This window comes from Dromaius novaehollandiae, chromosome 1 (genome assembly GCF_036370855.1).
Source record: "Dromaius novaehollandiae isolate bDroNov1 chromosome 1, bDroNov1.hap1, whole genome shotgun sequence".
Lineage (NCBI taxonomy): Eukaryota > Metazoa > Chordata > Aves > Casuariiformes > Dromaiidae > Dromaius > Dromaius novaehollandiae.
This window is the reverse complement of record NC_088098.1, coordinates 191,948,754-191,972,196: the sequence shown is the minus strand read 5'-3', so window position 1 is coordinate 191,972,196 and position 23,443 is coordinate 191,948,754. Positions and strand designations below refer to the sequence as shown.

Below are 23,443 nucleotides of genomic sequence, written 5' to 3'. Positions count from 1 at the left end.
CACATGCTGTAAATTTTCCAGTCACATGCTGTAAACTTTTTGATTGTCTTTGTCATAGCCCATGATCCACCACTCTTGGCATCGTGACCCACCTTCAACATTACAGGAGAAGGTGAAGCAGGCAAAGATGCAGGTTTGTGCCCTCTCTGACTGAGGAGGGAATGAAATTCAAATCTCTCATTTCTCTGTTGTGCGTTCTGCTAACAGGTGAGTGGCAGTTCATGTAGCTTTTTATTTTTTTTTAATCAGAGTAGTTGCAGCATTTTGAACTCAATGCTTTCAATGTCTCTTAAGCTTAGAGCAAATCTAATGTATTGGACACTTCTGGGTATTCAGGTGGTCTTTGGATACCTCTTTGCAGAACCCTTTCTGCTTTAGGTTTAAATGACAACAAAGCACTGCAGGAACTAGGGAGCCTCTTCTACACACGCTTAGGTGTATGCTGAGAAGCCTGCGGAAATGTTGAGTGTATCCATATAGTAAAATAGGAGATGTCCAGGGAATAAGCTTGAACATCACATCTCTACCTATACTGCTTACTTGTTAGCCCTCTCACTGTCTCTGATTTGGACCTCTCCTGCTACCTCTTGCCAAGACAATACCCAGGTGTGGTCTGAGGAAAATTCTCTTAGGGACCTCCACAGAGCGTGGACAAGATTGTGCTAGGTTAGTCTCCATGATCCTGGTACAGTCCTCTGACACTATCTCAGAAGGCTTTATACCCTCAGGCACCCTCAATATGCCCTCAATCCAACATGTCCTGAATTTTGTCATCTAAAAACATCACTTAGGTGGCCATAGTATAACCCTCACATTATTTTGGGTGCTTTAAAATGGATGAAACATACAATATTAATGATGAGCCATATTAATGGGCCGCAAATATTAATGAAGGTCCACAAAGACACCATATGCGGCTCATCTGAGATTTAGGCCAAGTTCTAGTTTGTGTGGAAATGATCCAGCTACCATGTGGCTTCAGGATGGCGAGTGGTTCTCGACCCTCCTTTTTATCGGTATAAACTTAGTCTTTGAGTCCAAAACACTGCCACCTCCAGGGTTATGTTGCTCTAGGGAACTGGTGCACCACTCTTCTTTCTGGTACTTTAATACTATAAAGATATTCTGTATTTTAACCAAAGTAATTTATCCCAGATCCCATAAGGACCCTTCTGTAGAAGAAAAGTGAACTGAACTTTATAAAAGTATTTATTTTCCAGCTACCAGAAATCCAGAGATTTTCTGAGGCAAGGTGTGGATAGATGAACTAGCTCATCAATAAGGCTGGTCCTATCTTTCTGCAAAAAAGAGTGGCTGAATCTTACTTTTTGAAAATAGCACATTTTAATAAACATCATAAATTGAGGTAGTTTGGAATAGGGCTCTTTTGGGAGGCAAATACTCAGTTTTATAGAGAAACTGCTAATAAATGCTGCTTAGTTCTAGTGGTCATTCTGTGCAGATGACATTGGGACTGGCAATATCAGCATCCTCTGTAATGTCTAAAGCACTATGATTAGATCTTCAGAATGAAAATAAAAAATGACCCAAGCAGCACCGTATTTTTTAGCTATAAAACTGAAATTTGGTCCTGAGAGAGATGCAAGGAATGGTGTGTATCCCTCGGTGATACTGTGAATGGTTTTGGGCCAGATTCTACACATTTAACAGTATATTCCTGAGTACATGCACTGACTGCAATGGTGCTTCTCACGAGGAAGAATTTAAGAACTCACTCAAATATTAGTGGTCAAAAAAAGTAATTGGTTTAAATCACCCCATCACTGTGACCACATTCCCAGTTTTTGTCCATGCTGAGCAGTCATTGTTGGAGTTTCTGCCAATGAAGTGAAAAACCCCAAGCAGTACCTCAGAGTACTAGCTTTGATGGGTCCAAGAATTACTTAGAAGCAAAACCAGCCCGGATAGTAAGCCCAATCCATCTTCCATTGATGTAGCAGGATCAGGCATTTGAAATTACTCTAGTACAACTCAGTTGACTATGACTGTTAGTCATCAATAACTCTAAGTTCAAAACCTGTAGTAGAAGAATATGAGACTTAATAGAAAGCCATCAACTTTGGAATACAGTTCAGGCCCTCAACCATGGAGAAGGACTGCTGAGGGAAAGGAGACGAAAGCCTGGATTTGTACCACCTTGCATCAGGTGTGTATGTATGTATGTATGTATCAGGTATGTGTGACACTGTAGTCATGCTAAGCTCCTTCTGTAGTCAGGGGAAAGAGATATCTAGGAAGACTTCAAGAGACTTTAGATATCTAGTATAAGCACTTTGAGAGTGCAGTTGATCCTAATGCAGATATCTAAAGCAGATCAAATGAACTCTATTCAAAAGATGCCTATTTTCTTCCACTGACAATGAAAAGAGTCCAGGCTGACTAGCTCAGATAATAAACATTTATACTGTGGTTATATAAAATTAGATGAACTGAATCCTACCCACCCAAGTGCTAATTAATACTCTCTTGTCAGTTAACATGCAGAGATCCTAAAATAGCTATACTGTTAAATGCCTTGCTTAAGTGCCTAAACTTACCTGCAGCTCCTTTTCTGCAGAAATCACCAAGAGCTAATCTTTGTAAATCAGTGGAAGGTGGTTGTAGGACTATGGCAGGGTAACCTGAAGGAAAGAACTGAAAAACTAGGATATTTCCTGCTATTATTGAATGGTTCCTGAGAAGCTATCAAAAGGAGGAACTCAGACCAGTGTGACTCAGTTTTGCCACTAACAAGAGACAGTACAAAACACTACAGAATCAGTGAGGATAAGGAGCAAGGAAAAGAGGGCAGGATACAAAGGATCTCTTTTCTCACGGTCTGCGGACGTATACTTGCAGAAAGCGTAGCAAGGGTCCAGGGATGGTTAGGACTGTCCAGTCTGTGGTTAAAACAGAAAATGACCATGTACTCAGAGCTTCTTCTTTGCACAGATCCAAAGGGCTATGATGCTGATCTTTGTCTGTAAGCAATTTGGGGCAAAGATATTTTATATCTTTTTATTCTAGCTTTTGCCTAGTGTTTAGCACAGTGAGGCCCCTAAATACTGGTAGGTCAAAACCTAGCAGCTGCAACAAGTTTTTTCTTCTCCTAAATAAATTGCACAGAAATTAACTTGAACTGATTGTCTACATAGGGAAAGCTAATCAGACTGCTTTAATTGTGACAGGTTAATGCTGTATTTCCATTACTGTGCTACACTTACACAAATATTTGTTACAGAAAACTGATATGTTAACTAGCATATCATGCCCCCATGTGGCTTTGAATTATATATGAATAAGTTTTATTGGGCTTTTTTTTACCACATGAGCTACTTGCCACAATGTTTTGTAATCTATATAAATGCTTACTTCAGCAAAGTTTCTGAGGATTCAGATTGTTCTGTAAACTCTCTCATGGCTAGTCTGCAGAGAAAATTGCCTGAAAACTGTTGTTCCACTCCCAGGACCATAAGTTACATGGGAAGGTCTGAGTCAGTAATTGTAGACATATGTAAATATGATTTATTTCACCTTATTGCACAGTTGTAGAGATTACTCAAAAATTTAGATAATCAAAAGCAATCGCACCTTCCACATTTTACATATATAATAGGCTGGCTTTATCTCCCCAGCACAGAAAGGTGTTTATTCCTAAAGACTGCAGATGATACTGGCATCAACTCCATGGTAGCTCTACCTTGTTAATTCTAGGATATTGATACACTCTGGGTCCTCAGTGTAACAGGCTTTTTAAGGCTTCGCTGGCCGCCTTATAACTTCTCTGCACCAAAGAAATACCTTTCTATGGGCACTACCCATGAGTAAATTAGGCAGTGTAACTTAAGGTTAACCCAAAGGGTACTGCAGATTTCTAAAATTCTGTATTTTTAATAGTTCTTCTTGGACATCTGAATTTTCTTCTGTTCTTGCATAAATCACAACAGCAGCAGCCACATCCAGTCATATGATCTTGGAATCACAGTTGGTAATTACATATACTCTTTTTTAGGGCAAAACTGTTCCAGCTTAATTTCCACATTTCAAGGAGAGTAGGAGGTGAAGTAACAACAGTCAGGGAAAAGATTATATCTCTGCCAAACTACTTGAAACTGCTGATATTTTAAAAATTGCCTCAGGCAAAGCTTCACTTCAGATGATCTGGTGGGAAGCATGCAACATTTTTTCAATGAGGAAAAAATCTTAGCGTTAAAATCAGTGGATACAGTCAATGCCTGATCAATGTTTTTTAGGATGCCACTACTAGGCTGAAAATAATTAGAAGTATGTTTGTATTCTTAATAAAATCATTCACTGTTTTAACCAGAAACTATTTCTTAATATCGAAAGCTTCTGAGCATGCGATTTGCCATTGATAAACAGCACAGAAAACGATACCTGGAGGTGATCAATTTCCCTGCACTTTCCAGCTAATTCACTTACAAGTTTCCTTGAAGTACACAAATGTTTTAAGTTCACATACTGGCAAGAGTATGGAATTAAGGAAATCACTTGTATGGAAACAAACAAACAAAACCTTCCTGTTTATCAATTTTACTCAAATATTTATCCTAATAGTCTTCCAAAAACAATACTTGTTTTCATAAAGAGAACTGTGGGGTTAACCTGGTTAGATTGCGCTCTTGAAGCTTGTCTTACTGAACAGTTTCCATTTTGAGGAGAATTTTCTGTCAGTGTGACAGAGTTTGCTGTCAGAAATGGAGTTTTCTATTAGAAAATTCTGTTGTTTACCTTTGTATCCTGGAGGTCAAAACAAAAGTGCCTAAGCTGTACTTGGCAGAATTACCACACTAATAGTTGTATTGTTATTCTAGTGTTTGTATCGCAGCAAAAAAGTCCTACTGTACTGGACAAATTTATAACAGAAAGATGTTCCCTGCTCAGGATATTTAGTCTTAAAAACTTATGTTTTTGTAGCTAAACTCCAGGAAAAGTGTGGTTCATTTTGCTATCTTGATCACTTGACTGGTCAAATCTAGAGCAACCTGCTAGCCTCCCCATTGTTGCCCTCTTAGCCTGATTCTTGGATGTCTGTCTAACTGAAATCTGTGCAAGGGCAGGAGGACAATGCTCAATAGCTGGGTCATGCTTTGATATGCATTCAAGACATTTTTGGTATATGCATCCTGAGTTAGGACCTGAGACATTTTCTCAGGTCTATTCACATAGTTCACATTACAGGGATGAAGATTTGGATGAAGACTTGACTGGTAAGACCCCAAATCACAGAATCACAGAATAACTGAGGTTGGAAGAGGCCTCTGGAGATCATTTGGTCCAACTCCCTTGCTCAAGTGGGGTCACCTACAGCAAGTTGCCCAGGACCATGTCCAGTCAGGTTTTGAATATCTCCAAGGACAGAGACTCCACAATGACTCTGGGCAATCTGCTCCAGTGTTCAACCACCATGACAGTGGAGAAATGTTTTCTTATGTCTATGAAAATGCCTTTCCCATTCATTTTTATACTGTGTAGTGGAGGACAGTGAACACTTAACACCTAACTCAAGCGATGGGTCCACACAGCAAACTGCAGCACCCTGTGGAAATACTCACATGATTCATGACTGCTTGTGCTTGGAACAATAACATAGGGCTCAGACCTCCCAGCAAAACAGCAGGATAATTGGCTTGTTGCTGTTCTCTCCTTTTAAGTTTTGGCAGACTAAAAATCATAGTGCAAAAACAGCTGATCAAAATACAGAAAGTTAAAATCTTGCACTGCATTAAAATCTTACGTCATACTGGGATCTTTCAGAGGATATACAATGTATACTACTTTTGAGAAAATAATCGTTATAAGAACAAAGTAGTAGCGTAACACTGCTATATCAGTTATATATCAGTTTTAGAACAAATATCAACACATCCTTCAAAGTTGCTTCTTGTTAAAAAAAGGGAGGAAGAGTGGATAGACAACTTCATCCAGTCTTCCCCCTTGCCTTTAAAACAATAATGTATACATTACCTCTTTACTATTATTTGTTAGACCAACAAAATGTTATTAGCTATGATTACACTGTTGTGTTCTTTGTCTTACCGACTAATAGTTAAGATACCAACATTCTATTGTAACATGATCTTGCTCGTGTTAAATCAACCAACTGGCATGGTGCCACCAGTACTGTTTAATGCTTTTCATTATGGCAGGATTGATGTTTGTTATTGTTAAGATGAGGTTTCTAGTTTAAGCACAGCTCATGTACTATTTACCTTACAAATCTGAACTTAATGTGGTGTACAGTGAAGTTCAAAAAGAAAAAAGATGTGAAAATAATAACCATACTTTTTCACATTTACTGATTTCAGATTTCATTTCCAAGAAATTTTGTAGCCCTTTGCAGGAGTAACTGGGAAAGGGAAAAGGCAGTAACATGATTTTCAAATACTGTGATCATCGGCACCTACAAGGGAACTGCAGATTGTCTGGAACAACTTGATTGTGTTCATATGATTAGTCACAGGATTGTTTGTCTGTCAGTCTTGAAAGAACAACCACATCAGATCAGTCACTATGGTTCCATCTTCTGACAACGGATAGGAAACAAACAAACAAACAAACAAAACAGGGTTGTTGTTGTTGGGACAGCTGCAAAGATCATTTCTTGTATATCTTCTGGACAGATCTGGACCACCCAAACCAGGCACTTAATTTTGATGCAAACACACCTAGAAATGTGAGCGTTGGACTTTGGACCTTTGTCTAGCAGGGTGATCCTGATTTTCTGTGATAGTACCTGGATGATAAGTCTCTGGATGGAAAGAGAGAAATGCCCATTAGGAGGCCCTGTAAGGAAAGTTTCAGATCTAGCTAGTAGCAAGCAGGAGACAAAGGAGAGTATCTGCTGCTTTTCACAGTTTTAACCCCCCAATTCAGATGTGTGATTAAAACTCAGGATATTCTGCTGGGAATGGACAGGCAGAGTGCCACTCTCTAATCTAGTGTGCAAAAGGCAAAAATTTGGAGAGCCTGCCCAAGAAGAGGCACATTTCAGGTGCAAGTCCTTCCAAAGGTAGGTATATATGAACCTGTATTGCCATCATCATCAGGCTAGAAAGCACTGCAGGAAACTGGTAATGCCATGCTGTTTGTTAAAACTGATGCTACATGCCAGAAGACAGCACAGAAGAAACAAAATGGTGGAAAGTCTATAAGTTCCGCTCTGGCTCCCAGTTTGTATTTAGCACATGCTGGCCTCAAATTTAAAAAAAGTTTGGACCTATCATGCTGGACAAGGAGATGTGCTCTGTTTTAGGCAGTGCTGCTGGGAGCTGGAGAGTAGGTAGTTAGGATTGCTGTCTCAGATTAGGTGCTTCTAATTCACTTAAAGTCCTGATTGAAGTGATCTGAATATAGCCTGTGAGTGTTATTGTAGTCTTAGGTTTTCAGCTCAATCAAGCCCAGGTACTCATGCTGATTTATAAATGATAGATTAAGTATTACAGACACTACCTTCAGCAACAAGACAGTCAAAAAAGGAAAGCAGCACTTCAAAAGAAAAGTATCAATGAGAGGGAAGTGTGAGCTATTTGAAGAAATTTGCCTGATGGGGAATGAAGGCAGCAAACCTAGACACAGACTGTACAGGAAGTGGTTGGATGGCATAAATTATTGTCTAAAGCTGCGGTATGCTGAAGCGTAAGGCTGAACACACAGAGAACTAGGGTACTAGATGTGCCTGGCCCCTTTAGCACTCAGACTATACGGCAAAGAGGAAGGAAGGACCACAAAACTTGGATTTTCTTCTTACCCATCTTGTCACTCGACACTAATCATCCTGGTATATTCTGTTTTAGCTGTGAAACTACTTTACTTATTTTCTTTTGCACAAGGGCAAGCATTAAGAAAAGCCAAATGACACAGCAGTTTCTGACTGCTGGAGGCTAGAATGCAAACAACTTTGCAGACATCCTAATAAGAATAGGAAACTAGCAGTGTTTCTTTTTCCTTTGTGTTTTAAAAATAGCTTTAACTTAATCACTCTTGAGGACAGACTACCTCAGGGAATTGCTATGAATATATGGAAGCCTGTCAACTCAGCTGCATTGGTTTGAAACTCACTATTATCAACAATGACTAAGTGCCAGACTGGAAATGCATCGGTTTGCTCAGCCCATATCGAAGGATGTATGCCCCTTTTGTAAGAGCTATTGCTGATTTTCACCTTTCGGCACTCTGAGTGAAGAAGAAGTGTCTCATCTCTGAAGGGGGACTTGACTTTACCTGGAAAGAGGTGAGTGTGAGGAAATTTGCACTTCTGTATTAGTTGAAATTCAGGGCTTGTAAATTTGCTGTTCGAAGTTACAGCAGGTCTTGATCCAAGGTTTAATAAACTATGAGGATATTATTTTTTTGTTAACCACAATGAATTTTATGAGAGTAATAGAGATATTCCTGCAGTAACTCCGCTATCAAGAATGGAATCTCCTCAGTGTGGCCAGCACATGCCACAGCTGAGCCAGGAGCAAATACTGTTGTTGCCCAAAACTACCTCAGAAGACAAAACTGGAATGAAATACAGTCTGGGTACTTAGAGTCTGCAGGGCCTGATTGTCTGGATTTCAGTCCTGGTGGAGGAAGACTCTGTGCTGTAGCATGCTTCCTTATGGAAAGTACTGGATTAGAGAACAGACCTTGGCACTGTAATTGCAGGATCTTAAAGTCTCTAGGACATAGCGTGAGGAAACCAGATGAGTTACATTAACTGTACGTCCACAGCTTCTAAAACTGCTATGGGCTCGTGGTTCTTTCCAGAACAAGGATCTCACTGATAGAGCAGTGTGACTGCTGAGATATATATAAAGATATATATGTACATTTATATATGTACATACAACATAGTTTTTGGAATATATAAACATATAAAAATACATTTAAAAACTCTTATAAATGGGAATCAGTGAGAACTTGCTGCTGGAGACTTGCCTCACCGAAGAGAATGCCAAAATATGTATAATCGGGTGGCTAACATGGAATCTGACTATTAATAGTCTCAGGCCAGAGGAGTCACGTGCCTCTTGCACAAGAATTCAAGCACACACATTTTAGCTGTCTCTAATAAGGTACTTTTTCTCGGATAAAGTTTATGTGCAATATTTATGGTCCATGAAAGCATTCTCTTATTCTTCCTTAACTCAAACCATAGTCATAGGGATAGATTTTGTCCTTCTTTTATGATGAATGGTATAAAGTTTGTTTGCTCACCTTTCACTGTGTGTTTTGTTAAAAGTTATTCTTGGGCAGCACAGTGGACGGCTCTTTTCCATGTCCTGGATGCTGCACTCTGGGTTAGGCAGATCTCTCTAAGCGAGGAGGAAATTCTTCTTTCCACAAGAGCAAAGTAGGCATGACAGAGGAGCTTTAGAGTGTGAGGGGTCATGGGAGAATGCATGCAAGCAGAGGGGAAAAGACACAGAAAGCAGGGTGCCTGCATCAGGAATGCAACTTGAGAGACATCTGACTTCCTTAGGCACCAACTCGGGACTGTGCAGCAAGTGTTACAGCACAGAAAGACAAAAGAGTTGCTGGCCTGGGGGGCAAGATGGATGAAAAAGTCCTCTCCTCCAAGTGTATACTCAACTGGAAATGGTTCTTCAAACATTTTACTACAGTCCTTCTCCACACAGCAGATGTGGGTTTTCTATAAAGAATTACCTCACTCTCTCGTAATAGAACCTAGCTTTAGAGACTGTAAGCCTTTAGTATCTTTAGGTTTACCTTTATTTGGGTTTATTTTATGTTGCAGGGATCCCTGCTGGCCGAGGAGAAGCTGGGGACTGTGTTCAAAAGATCCTCTGTGCACAAGGCTTTGGCTTAAGCCTCAGCAACAATCTCCAGCTCCACAGGTTGTGCCTGGCACTCTGCCAGCCTTCCCCTTCCCCTTTGGGATGGCCTTTCCTGGGCAGGACTATGCTGGAGGAACACAGTGTGGCTTGCTGCTGCAGACAGCACCACTGCCACTCATGCCTTCAGCAATACAGCAATGCCATCAGTGGATGGGAGGCTCCCTTCTAGCAGGAGACGTCTGGAGCGTAAGGCCTGGCTGTGTGGGGGACTGTGCAACTTAACACTCCCCAGCTGGGCACTGCAATTACAACAGTGACAACATTCATTGGTTGTGAAGGCTGGGGCAAGGAGAGGAATCTGTTCCAGATAAAGCAGAACAGGAAGCAGAATAAAAGTGGGCAGTGGGGAATCAGCCTCCTCAAGTCTTGCTGGAAATCTGGTGAGCCTGGTTGCGCAGGCAGGCAAGTGCTCTCACACGCCCCTGCTCTTCCAGCCTTGAGACACTGTCAGACAGAGGGCAGGGGCTGGGAGCTGTCCAGGAGGCAGCGGTGGGCACAGGTGTGAAGTTGTGTTCAGAGTGGGGACCTCTTACAGTCCTGAAGTCTTGGGGGAATGTGAGGAGAGGCCCCCATATATCCAAAGACAGGATCAGATCCTTCCTGGCACTGGGGAAGGGCTTTGCTGCGTGGCGGTCATCAGGGAGCAGCTCAGCCAGGAAGAGCTGGGGTCAGGAAGCCGGTCTGACCTGGCAGAGGAGAGAGCGGCTTCCCACCCTGGCAGATGAGATCCCTGGACCTCTGCAATTGGCTTCATGATTGCAATGAACACATTCATTCTCTGCAAGACTTTCCTGCTTACTCCCACTGGAGCTCTCTCCCTGAGCTCTTGCCTAGCTCCCATAATACAGCTCTTTCATCCCTGCTGAAAGTATCAACTTTTTCAAGGTTTCCTGCTGGATGGAAAGGCCACTGTACAACAGTAGTACCCATATTTCTACCTGTATATATTTCTGGTCCATTCACATTTTATTATATTGTAGAAATCACAGCTTTGTTTCTGCTGCTGTAATGTCTCCTTATCCAGATATTTGGTTCAGAGGTTTTGAAGCTGCAGCTCTTCTTTCACTGTTAGCCTTCTCAAAAAGGAAAGGGTTCTCATAAAGTGTTCTCAGTTGCTTCTTGATGGTTACCACAGCAGTGAAAGTGAAGTCTTCAAAAACGTCATGATCAGATATTGGGACAAGTAGTCCCTGGACGTACAATGGACTCATGCAGCAGTAAATACCCTTCTGGCCCAGATGGTTCTCTACCAGACAGGACTAAAGACAAAGTCTGTGTTTCAGCAGGCAGACCACTTTGTGCTGTGCGTGCTCTCTGATTAAAGGATTTGAGGAACAGAGGTGTTCCAGGATGTTCTCTTCCTCCAAATGATAGTTCCATTTACAGCTCAGATACCTATACTAAAGGTCCCTGGAATTTATGAGCTACCAAAATCACTGGATTGTCTCTATGCTTCCCTTGTGGCTTTAGTGCCACAAGGGAAGAACTTAACAACTCCAGCCTTAAAGATCTGAACTTTTGAATTTTATAATTTTGCATTGGAGAAATGATGGCATGCAAAAATGTGAAAATTTAGCATTTTGAAAACTTGATGGATAGCACAACGGTATCTCTGACATCCCAGGAGTCTTACCATTGTTTTCAGTAACACATAGATTTCACTCATTCCTCTCAGTTCTCAACTAGTTTGACAAATAAGCCTGTGTCATTTCTTGAGTAAACTTCTTATTCATGCTCCAACTCCGGATGTGGGCCCTTCTGTGATGATCTGCTAGACTACTCCTTCTCTCCGGCCAATTTTCTTCTGTTTTCCCACTGCCTGTTCTTTCATTCTGAGAAACAAGAATTCTTTTGAAGGTATAAGATTTACCTAAAAAGGCAATACATCTTTTAGTAAAAAAAAAAGCCTTCCTGTTTCTGTACCAACTTAGGGTCAAAAGTATAAGTGAATTATTAATGAATTGAATTATTATTAAGTGAATTATTCCGTATTCCTAACATTAGGCCTCTATTTCAACCCAGTACCCACTGAATAAAAAGTCCAGTTATACCATTTCTACAAATGAAAATGACTTATCAATGAGCAAGAGGAAACATATTATTTGAATAGCAAGGCCTTTAGATACTGCAATAGAAACCTTTGTGCGAAAATTTTAGCAGTGATTATTGTTCCAGCTTTATTTATACAACACCTTTTATCCCAGAGTCCCAGTGTATCTCTCAGCCTGACTCTGAAGTTTACCTATCACAAAGCTGGAATGTAGCTGTCATTCTTTGGAAGAAACAGTATATTAGGGTTCTTTAAAGAGAAGAAAAAATAATATACACAATTGAAATGACAAGAGGTGTTTTGAGGTCAACAGAGTATAACGACCCAAGCTGGAATCTATCCAAGCTATGCCCACAGCAACAGCTCTGAAAATTCACTGCTTCTCCCAAGATATAAAACTGGAAGTGCCATGGCAGCCACTTCAAAGAGCAGAGCAGAAAAGCAAGGAAGGACTTGACAATTTTGCTAATGTTTCATCTCCTCAGAGCTCCAAGCGACGTGTACAGAAGTTTTGTTCTGGGTGGGGTGAGATAGGTAACTCAACAAATGATTCCAGGACATTGCCATTACTAAGTCATCTCTCGTTCCATTTCTTCTCTTTGACAGTCTACATTTCATATCTTTTTCTAGTTTCCTTTTATAAATAGAAGAATGTCAGGGTCCTCCTGGGTGAGCAGTTGTAGTTCCTTGCTATTGCAGACACTAGTTCATAACATCTCCTTCATATGCTTAGCAAGCTGCATGTGTGAATAAGCCTTCTGCTCCAATACTTTGGAAAGTTGTTTCCAGAATATCACTGCCTTAAATATCAGGAACCTGTTGGTTCCCATGCTTTTTATTTTGTACCACCTGATTTAGTCTTGTCAACCTATTACCTACATTTTTATTTTATATTTTTTACTTCAGTTCCAATCTACTTTGTGACAAAAACCAACACCCAGTCTGATGCAATGAACATGAGTTGCTTTAGTTACTTAGATAGAATCTTTGAATTTCCTTGATCATGGTTTCTGTTTTTCTGAATAAGATCATGTAATTATTATCTCCGAAATGAGCTGTTTTATTTATAAACCACAGGAGTTCAGCATTTTGAAGCCTTATATTCTCTGAAATATTTTCAGAAAAAAGCTGTTGAAAGCCACTACCAAAACAAATTGATCTCCTTTTTCCTTCCCTTTTCCTTCTTAATCCTGTAGAAATACTAATTTTTAATAGAATGGGTGACCTGTCAGAATTGATTAAGCAAAACAAAAGGAGGAAAAAATGGTTGTGAATACCATCTTCTAGAGATATTGTCTGTTGATTAAAAGTAACACAAAACTATAGTTGTCATTACTGTGTAAGTAAGCTATTACAGAGTAGTAAAGAATGTAAATATCCCACTGATAAAAGATGGAGATAAAGAGACCTAGTAGAGGGCACAGTGTATGGGAATAGCACATGGAGGGTCAGCAAACATTGCAGAAGCAGCCATTTCCTATTCTGTTGTCAAGGCACACTGTTTTTCAGTGTGTTACTTTGTGGTTTCTTTACCATTTAATGCTCTGAAGAACCTCTGCCTTAATACAGGGCAGACTTCTTTTAGCAGATTGTATTCTGGCATCTTCCTGCCTTTGACAGATGCACACTCAAAGAGATAATCAAGGTGACTGAGCCAACATACCCAAAAAAGTTCAGAAGAAGTAGCCAATGAGCAGAATGGTCATGTGAGTGGGAATTCATAGGTGGTGAATTCTAAAGTTTTTAATCTATTTTTCTTTGAAGGCTGGGAAATCTGGGACAGAAGATGAAGGTGAGTAACAAGGCAGCACCTTCGGCAACTTACTGAGAAGGGCAGGTAGTTACTGGGAGCAGAAGATGTGGGGTATGTGGGCACCTGACTAACTTGTTATGTATACATTGTCTTAAGAGACTCCATGCAAGAAAAGTACTAAAGATATTGCTAAGAAGGGCAATAGCTTGAGGAGGAGTAAAAGAAAAAGTAAGTTAGAAATATATCTACCAAACAATAAGACAAGAAGAAAGGCTACTGGAGAAGAAAGAAGACCTATGGGAATATGTAACAATAAAGGTAAAGCAGAAGAAGAGACTGGCTGGTAGAGGAGAAACATAACTGAAACACAGAAGGTCTCTGAACTGTGAGGAAGGACATATGAAGACTATGCTGAGGAGGTATCACTATGGACTTGTCCTTCACTTATACTATTTATTAAACATCTGCTGCTGACCACGGAGGCAAGACACAGGGCCAAAGGCACCTCTGCTTTGACTCAGTACAGCTATTCTTACCTTTTTTCATTTCACAGGAAAACAACAGTGAGCCTTCCAAAAGGCAGGAAAAGACAATGGAGCACTAGAAGGCAGGCACTAGAAGAAACAAGAAGTAGATACAAAGAAGGCTATGACATAATGATCCCTGGAACAAGGAAGGACAGCAGGGAAAGAAACTGAGACTCATAGCAGCACAAAGAAGAGAAAGAGGTCTACAATGACTCCCATTAAAAGCAATGAATTCTTAAGGAGAATGAATATGATTATTAATAGAGCAGAACCAAAGAAAGAAAGGGCAAGTGTGTGTCTACCATTAGCACGAGTCTCAAGATAAAAAATAATTATGATGAGATCATGGAAGAATCCATGTTTTAGGCTGAATGTTGAGCGAATTATACTGCCTGGCTCCCACTGGAATGAACTGAGATCAACTACACCAGGGCTAGGGAAAGAGTTCAAAAAAGTAAAGAGTAAAATGTTATTAGCCAAAATTCCCTCTGGACCAGCCTGTATCAAAGGAAAGATAAGCTCAGTGCCTGTACATTGAACTGTCCTGGTCCACACCCCGAAATTTTTATTGTATGTGACAGTTCATCTGAAGACATGTGGATATCTCCAATACAAAGTAAACAGGAGCTAGTAAAGGATAAAAAATATCCACAAATGGATAAGCAGAGTGATCATTGCAAATAGTGACAAAATAACCAGGTGTATAAATGGTGAGAGCATTATACCTAATCTGTTTAGAGAATCCCTGGGAGACAGGCTTGGACAGGAGAGGGGTCTAGGAAAGCTGGTTGATTTTCAAGGACCATCTCTGCCAAGTTCAAGAATGGTCCAACACAACATGCAGGAAGTCAAGCAAAGGTGGCAGGAGGCCTGCATGGATAAACAAGGAGCTCCTGACAAAACTCAAACATAAAAAGGAAATGTACAAGAGATGGAAGCAGTGACAGGCTACCCAGGAAGAATATCGAGACACTGTCTTAAGGTGCAGGGATGGCATTAGGAAAGTCAAAGTCCACCCGGAGCTGATACTGGTGAGGGATGTGAAGGGCAAAAAGAAGGGCTTCCACAAGTATATTAGCAGCAAAATCAAGACTAGGGAAAATGTGGGCCTGCTGCTGAATGGAGCAGGGGACCTGGCAACAAAGGACTTGGAAAAGGCTGAGGTATGCCTTCTCAGTGCCTTCTTAATGTTGGTCTTTACCAGTAAGAATTGCCTTTAGGAATCCCAGGTCCCTGAGATCAATGGGAAACTCTGGAGCAGTGAAGATTTACCTGCAGAGGAGGAGGTTGTGTTAGGAAACACTTAAATTAATTAGAGACCTCCAAGTTCTTAGGACCTGATGGGATGCACCCACGAGTGCTGAGGGAGCTGGCAGATGTTACTGCAAGGCCACTCATGCTCATCTTTGAAAGGTCATGGTGATGACTGGACAAAAGCAAATAATGATGTTCAAGAAGGGCAAGAAGGATTCAGACAACTACAGACCAGTCAGCCTCACCTCAATCTGTGGGAAGGTGACGAAGCAAATCCTCCTGGAAGCCACTTCCAAACATATTAAAGACAAGACGTGACTGGGAGTAGTCAGCATGTATTTATGAAAGGGAAATCATACCTGATGCACATGATAGCCTTCTACAACGAGATGACCAGCTTGGTGGATGAGGGGACAACAGTGGAGATTGTTTATCTTGACTTCAGTAAGGCTTTTGACCCTCTTTCCCATAACATTCTCCTAGGCAAGCAGATGAAGTATGGGCTAGATAAGTGGACAGTGAGGCAGACTGAAAACTGGCTGGACTGCTGGGCTCCGATGGTTGTGATGAGTGGCAAGAAGTCTAGCTGGAGGCCTCAGCAGTGGGGTACCCTGGTGGTAGGTAATGGGGCCAATACCATTTAACAACCTCATTAATGACCTGAATGATGGGACTGAATGCACCCTCAGCAAGTTTGTAGATGATACAAAACTGGGAGGAATGGCAGATACACCAGAGGACTGTGCTGCCATTCAGAAGGACCTTGATAGGCTGGAGAAAAGGGCAGAGACGAACCTCATGAAGTTCAATAAAGGGAAGTACATAATCCTGCAACGGGGGAGGGATAACCCCATGCACTGGGGTTCATTCACAATGAATGAACCAGAATTTCTTGTTTATGAAATGAGAGTGAGTACTACAGGATAACAGAAATATAGTACATAGTACATAGTAGTTCTAACTGAAACACAGGGGTTGAAAACTACGTGCTGTTCAAAGAAGACAGAAGTGAAAGCAAAGGTAAGCTGGTTAAATGTATGACATTGTAAAGACATAAGAAATGACAAAGATAAAAAATCAACTATTTGGATTAAAATCACTTGGAGAAAATAGTGCAAGAAGTCTTAAATGGGACAGGGTTGGTAGTTTGTTAGAGCTACTTTTATGTGTTAATAAAAATCTCATTCATATAATTAGAAAAAGGAATATTGCCTATTTTGGTGGGACCCAGTCCACATAAATTACACCTTAAATATTTGAAGCCTAATAAATGAATGATTCTACAATGAGTGCTTGGGGTTTCTGTATTGTCAGTGAGAGAGAATGTGTTGCCTTTGAAGATCTTCAAAAAGAGATCCTGTCTAAGTCTAGGTGAAAGTTATGTATTTAACTTAGGTGAACTGGATTCAACCCTCTATTATAATGGGTAACACTGACTTCACAAAGATAGATTAGTCATAGGTTGTTAGTAACAGCAGAATTCAGGTATGCCTGAGGGTGATAACTGGCATGCTTTTCACAGTAAAAGACACAAAACACTCCATGAACCAGCAAGATGTAATGTGACCTCAGACTTGGTTCTGGTCGGTAAGTGTGGTATTACAGAAGAGCTTGTTATAAAAGATGGATGATCTAAACCAAATAAGAAAATAAATATAACTAAGTTTATAACTCATATTTTGGTTTTCAGAGGTACAATATTGATAAACTAGAGGAACAAGCCAATGAAGTTACATGGACTGTTGAGCTCTTGAACTGAAATATGAAGGAAACCTGGAATTTCTTTAAGAGGGGCAAAATCTATCTGGAATTTATATTCAAGTGAATGGAAATAGCTTGTAGGAAAGATATCCTAAAGTAATTGGATGATTAACCACAGAAAAGGATATTAATGACAGAACCAGAGAATCTACTAGGAGTGGAAATCCAGATTGATCAGCAGAAAAAGTTTTGTCCTGGAGATTAGAATGTGCAGGCACTAAGTGAGAAACTGCAAAAAATGAAGATGAAGTAAGCCTTGCAGCTATGAAAAAGACACTAATGATTTCTGGCTGCTTTGGGTACAGTCATTCCTATAGGAAAAGTGAAAAAAAATGGCAAGGCACAGGCATAACCCTAGCTGGGGTGCTGAATAGAAGACTGCCATCCGCACTCATGAAGGAAAAATTCAAATCGGATGAACTGCAGGGCTGCTGACGAGCTGAATACCTGATGAACTGTGACGACAGCCTTGGGAACAGGTGAAGACATTGCAGGAGAAGGCTGTGAAGGTGGGATCTACACCTAGACATCTAAACTACCTGTCTAAATGAAAGGAGACATGTAGGCTCTCTGGCATGCTATGGAGAAAGACAGGCAGCTGTAGAAGGCTATCCATCTGCACCCACTGCTGCCTTGGGCCCTTGGTAAATAACAATGGGCTTGTGGCCACACGGGAACACAGTGTATCCTGGGTGAGCTAGCTGACTTCCCTGCCTGTGCTGGTGCTTGCAAGTTCACTGCTTGCACAGACGGCAAATCTCCTCCTGGGATTATCAGCGGGATGCAATGCAGATTTAGGCACTATGCTCTCTGAGGAAAGAAAAGGAGTCTAGAGTCTAGAATGGCAGAAGCCAGTTGTATTCTTGAATGGAAAAATAGAAAATAGAAAAATCTTCAGGCTGATCAAGACCCTAGCAAGAGGAAGACATCATCTCTAATCCTCTCTATATACAGGTCATTAACTTCACTGAGATGGTAGAGGCACAACAGGATTAGATTCTGTATCTTTTTTCTAACATTGTTTATTCAAATTCCTAACTCTGTAAAACCATTTCAGTTTTACAAAGAAAAATGGGCCATGTCACTGGTTTATGTGTCTTCACTGTGTTTTTAAACCTAATCTTTTTACACAAATATTTTCTTTTAAGCATATCAAATCCAAGTGGTCAAGATTTCTGTGGACCATACAATATAAACAAATACATTTGTTGTTGAAAATTTCCTTCCAGATTAGAGTTTGATTAAAAATGCTAACATCTCTTTTGAGATAGTTTTCTAGTAATAACAAACAGAAACATGTCATGAGGTGTTTTTGTCAGTCCTTCTACAGCAGTCTTGACATCCAGAAAGAATTAACATAAATTAAGTGGACTTTTGTTACAGAAATAAGAAATAGGTCTTTAATTTACTCTACTTAAACAGATTCCTCTTTCTTTTCTCTCCCCCCCCCCCCCATAGGATCATTGTATTATACAAGTATCTCATATTTATCATTTTAATAAGCACAACATGCAAAACCACAAAGACAAAGGAAATACATCAGTACTGGACAATTAGAAGCCAAATGTAAAGACTGAAGAACTGTTAATTCTTTTGGATTTTGCTGTCCTTGTCTGTGTCTCTCCTCCTTCCACACAAATCAAGAAATCACCAGAGTCTTAGCTCTGGTTCCATTGCCACTGAACTCTGTGAAATCAGAGTTTTATCTGGAGGCTTTGTCCTCAGTACTTACTCCAATGACTGTGATGCATATGTAAAAATATATTTCCAAAAGGCAGGAACACATACTCGACAAGAAAAAGACAACAGTAGAGATTACTACATAGTCAGGAACTATCTGTTCATTCACATTCTCTGAAATCTCCTGATATAAGGCCTCACAGTTCACTTAGACAGCTATGGCTCTAATACAGTATCTGGGATATCAAATTAGAGAAAAATTCAAACATATAGGGTTTGCTGAGGTTTATATATATTAGCTAAAATGCTTGTATTTTTGAATAAAACCAAAGAGGTTAAAAGAGTTAGGAGTTTATATAAATTTTATCTGAAGCTCTCAGTGAGTATGTAGGTTTTTTTCCTTATTAGTCCATTCAAAAATATATACCTCTCTCTGTATCTCTATATACCTATATATCTATATATAAAAAACACATGACCTTCCCATGAATGGAGGACTTGAAATAACAGAATTCATACAGCCCTTCTGACTTGCTTTGGTTAGTTGAATATTTCTAATTTCTTTGTGTGTTACAGTTGGTTTCACCTTTTTGGTTTTTGCACATTACCTCAAGCGTAACTCTAAAAATATTCCTCTAGACACTTCTGCTGTACAGTGGGTCTGGAAGGAGAGATTCGGCTACTTGCCTCCCTGAATCAGATTTTCCTTAATCAAATTTTCCTGCAGAAAAGCCAGAAGCAACTGCAGAATACAATTAAATAACTAAAAATGAGAAATGCAGAAACACTAGATTTCTTTTGAAATGTCTCTTGCAGTCTTTTGGATTGTGTTGTGCAGTGCTTACAGCCTCTGCAAGTAGAAAACTACACTGGGGTGCAACAGATTACCATCCCAAAGACAAATAATCTCTATTGTACCTGCTGCTTTGGGCAACTCTTTATGTTATTAATTTATACTGTATTCCGCTTTATAATAGCTAAGCCCAACAGAGACATTTAAACTGGCAAGCTGTTGTATCCGTTGACCCAGTTCCTACCTTAGTGCACCCAATCTTTCACCCCTGAGTAGGAAAAGAACATATGGCTACTGACCCAAATAAAGAAAACTACAGAGGGAATAGAGTATGTCCGGTGTGGATTTCCTGGGCAAGCAGGAGAGGCAAAAAGATGTTTTTTCTCAATGTCCACATGAGCTGATGTGGCACAAGAATCTGAATGACATGGTGGCAGCTGAGCAGTCTGTCTCTCTCTTGCCCTCATCTCTATTCAGATGAGCATGCCCTTTGGTATTCCTCCTGCTCCGGACGTATGATTAACCTTCCTTTCTGGGAAGAACCCCACAACAGGAGAAACACAGCCAGGAAAGTCCTTCATACTCCAGCACTAGACCAAAAGACTACTTTCAGAGAAAATGCCTATTTTGATCTCTGAGAAGATGGAGTCCAAGATTAGTTCAGTGTTTTACAGAGGACACCCAGAAGGCGAAGGAGATTTAGAATGGGAAATTCACAGAAAATGTCACTTGAGAAAATTCTCAAATGTTTTGAATTTTCCAGTTAAACTGATTTTAATTTATAAATAACACCGTGCAATTCAAAATGCTTTCACTAATTTGAAAAAAAATCGGTAACTGTAGTGAAGCCAAATTTTCATTTTTGTACATAAAGATGTTTGTATGAAAAGTGCTGTTTATTCAGAGTTGCTGAAGTATGTGCAGGACTCTTACATGCTAACTTTTTAAAAATGGTAACATTGATATATGAGCTATTTACTCAGCTCAGTTATATTGAGAAGACAAATAAGTCCACAGCACTCAATATGTATCAATAGCAGTGCAGGGTACAGGAAAGAGGCCCAGCATCTCAATTTTTACTGTCTCTGAAGGTTTTGTGATTTGTCCAAAGCCAAAAATCAAAACTGAACTAAAGAAATGCAGTTCAGACTGATAAAAAATAGAATGATTGTTCTGACTAAATTTCTGAGTAGTCTAAACTGTTTTTTTAAAACTATATAGCTTTTCAACTTCTTTTTTCAGCTGACTTACTTAATCTCCTAGTAATTCAAGATTCTGTTAGTCTAATCTCTTTAATAGGCATATTTATCACCAAATGTCAAATGCATTTAGTATCTTTCCTGTTGCTCAAGGCACCATTGATCACAGATACTGCAATGGCATTTAATATTGGCTTTTGTACAGAGGACTGTTCCAAACAACAGAACGTTGAGTCTTGTCTACCAGCACAATCATCTGTGCATCTAATCCATATTATAAGTAGAGGATGTGAATAAAGGACTAACCAAAAATAGTTTTTATGTTCAAATCTCCTATGACAGCAGGAGTTTTTAACAGCTGTTTGTAAGAACATTTCTGCATGGGGGAAAAGCACAGCAATACATAGTTGTGTATCAGGCAATTTGTCAATTATATGTCAGCTTTACAACAGCAAGTATTTAAAAGACTAATGATATAGCATCCATATTTACAAATCTCTTTTACTGTTTCTTTATTTTGGCACTGAAAGATTTTCAAGTAATTCTTGTACATGCAAGTTTGTAATTTATATGCCTTTCTGCTTTGATTATCCTGCTATAACTCATAGCTCATGTCATACTGTTTTGATGAGTAAGTATGAAATTCTAAACTTCTGTGTTCTGGAATATTTAAAATTTGCGCTCCTTCTGGCTGACCTTGCCTATAGGACTTCGACAATGTTAAATACCCTGCAACTCCACTGCAAAGCTGGCCAGTTCACATCAGAGTTGAGTCTGACTTTATTGTTGTTGGGTGCTAGAGGGAAAGAAAGCTACTTTATAATAAAAACTGATGCCTTTCTTTACTTGCCACTTTTTTGTTTCACTAAATAATGGTTGTGAGGCTGCTGGCTGTTTGTGCAGAGAGTGAGCGTCCTGAGGAAAGCTCTGTGTTGCTGCCCTGGAAGTTGCAGCTCTGCCGCCCACCCCTGCCGAGTGGGGTTATTCCCAGCATGTGCGGGGACATGTGTATTGACAGTTGTTCTCCCAAAGAGCCTTAAAAAAAATAGACATGGAGCTATAATATTTTATTCAGAGATGACTGGCAGCCCACCTAATTCTCTAGTCTTTAATATCTTTATCAAGCCCTGTTTCTAAAATGACTTGCAGTGCCCAGTTTTGGCCTTCTCAGCTGTTTGTCTCTTTTAGGCATCAGGGAAGATGTGGCTATCGAGAGGGAAGGGTTTGCCACGGCAGTGGCACAGCGTGCCTGACAAATGGCCCCGAGCGAGGAACTCATATGGCTGCTCTTCACCCCACGCACATTTAAATTGTGGTGCTTGTTGGCTCTGGCCATTTCAATGCTAAAAGTATAAAAATAAAATAGAACAGTTCATGGAAAAAACTGACCATCAGGACAGTTAACTGTTATGGCCTGCATGCAGCCTCCGACTGAAAGACAGTAGGGTACTCTGAGAGCTGTTTTGTGTTTACCCTTTTTCTTATATTCTGGCTGAAGCACTTCATTGGGCAGAGCTGGAAGGGTTTGGGCAGCAGGAGCCTGCCGGGTGCCTGTGCGGGAGGCGCCCTGAGCTGCCCTGGGCTGGTCACAGCCGGTTCCAGCCGGCTCCGGCACCGCCCTGTGCGCCCCAGCCGCAGCCCCTCGGGGGAGCAGGGCGACCCATCAGACGTATTAAAGGGAGGGCGGCAGCCCGTGGGGTGGGCGGCGTGTGGTGGGAGGGGCGCCCTGTGCCACGGGGGCACACGTGCCCCTGAGGGGCTGCGGCCCTGGGCGACCCACACTAGCAAACAGAGTGGCAGGACAACCTGAAGAAGGAAAGAGCAGCAGAGAAAACAAGAAGCCAAGAGTGGCAGAAATAAATCAGTAACCCAAAAACGTGGCAGGCAGAAACCATTATGCAAACAACCACAGGCTCCTGTGCTGCCTGTCGCCTCCCCAGGGGACCTGGCACAGACTGAGTGTAGCCCACAGTGAAAATCAGGAAAGGTGAGACTAGGAAGGGAGGAGGAGTTTTCCTTCAGCTGAGCCTGGGAAAGGAGGAGGAAAGGTTTTTACTTAAGTTTTTTTTTTTTTAATTGTTGATATTGTCTTTTTTAAATCAGTACTGAATTAGCAGACTTTTTTTTAAAAGTCAATAAACTAAATAAAATTTCCCTGAGTGCAGACTGTTTTGCCATGATAAGCACCTGCTGCAGTAAGCCACACGATAAAAGGCTAGATGGACTGTTGGTCAGACCCACTAGCACTTTTGTCAGATATAATTATCAGCGCTTATGCTCAGTATGCCCCATCTTTGTATCCAGACACATGTATGGTTTCAGCTGAGTCTCAGGGCAGTTTTGTTACATGTATAGCTGGTAGCTGTTGTCTTGCTTTTGCTATCTTTGTTGACAAGGTCAGTGACGGTAAATCAGTTTAAAGATGTGGTGTGAGAGAAGGCAAAAAACTGAGGGGACCAGTAGAGAAAAGGTAGTGGATCTGGGGCTATTGGCAGAATAAGGACCTATGGAGGGGTGGTAGTACAGGAAAAGATGAAATTAGAGAAATATGAGAGGCCAT

The 23,443-nt window shown here is 40.6% G+C and overlaps 1 long non-coding RNA gene across 3 annotated transcripts; it reads left to right on the top strand.

Annotated features, from left to right (window-relative positions):
• The first annotated feature begins 7,640 nt into the window (after nt 1–7,640).
• On the top strand, nt 7,641–21,728 carry LOC135327155 (uncharacterized). Of its 3 annotated transcripts, none has more exons than XR_010387267.1 (4): nt 7,641–8,254; nt 9,767–9,866; nt 13,681–13,708; nt 17,141–21,728. It is a non-coding gene; the product is annotated as an uncharacterized LOC135327155 (long non-coding RNA). The 3 variants fall into 3 exon arrangements; XR_010387266.1 differs by having other exon boundaries at nt 13,681–17,037; XR_010387265.1 differs by lacking the exon at nt 17,141–21,728 and having other exon boundaries at nt 13,681–17,133.
• Nucleotides 21,729–23,443: the final 1,715 nt, after the last annotated feature.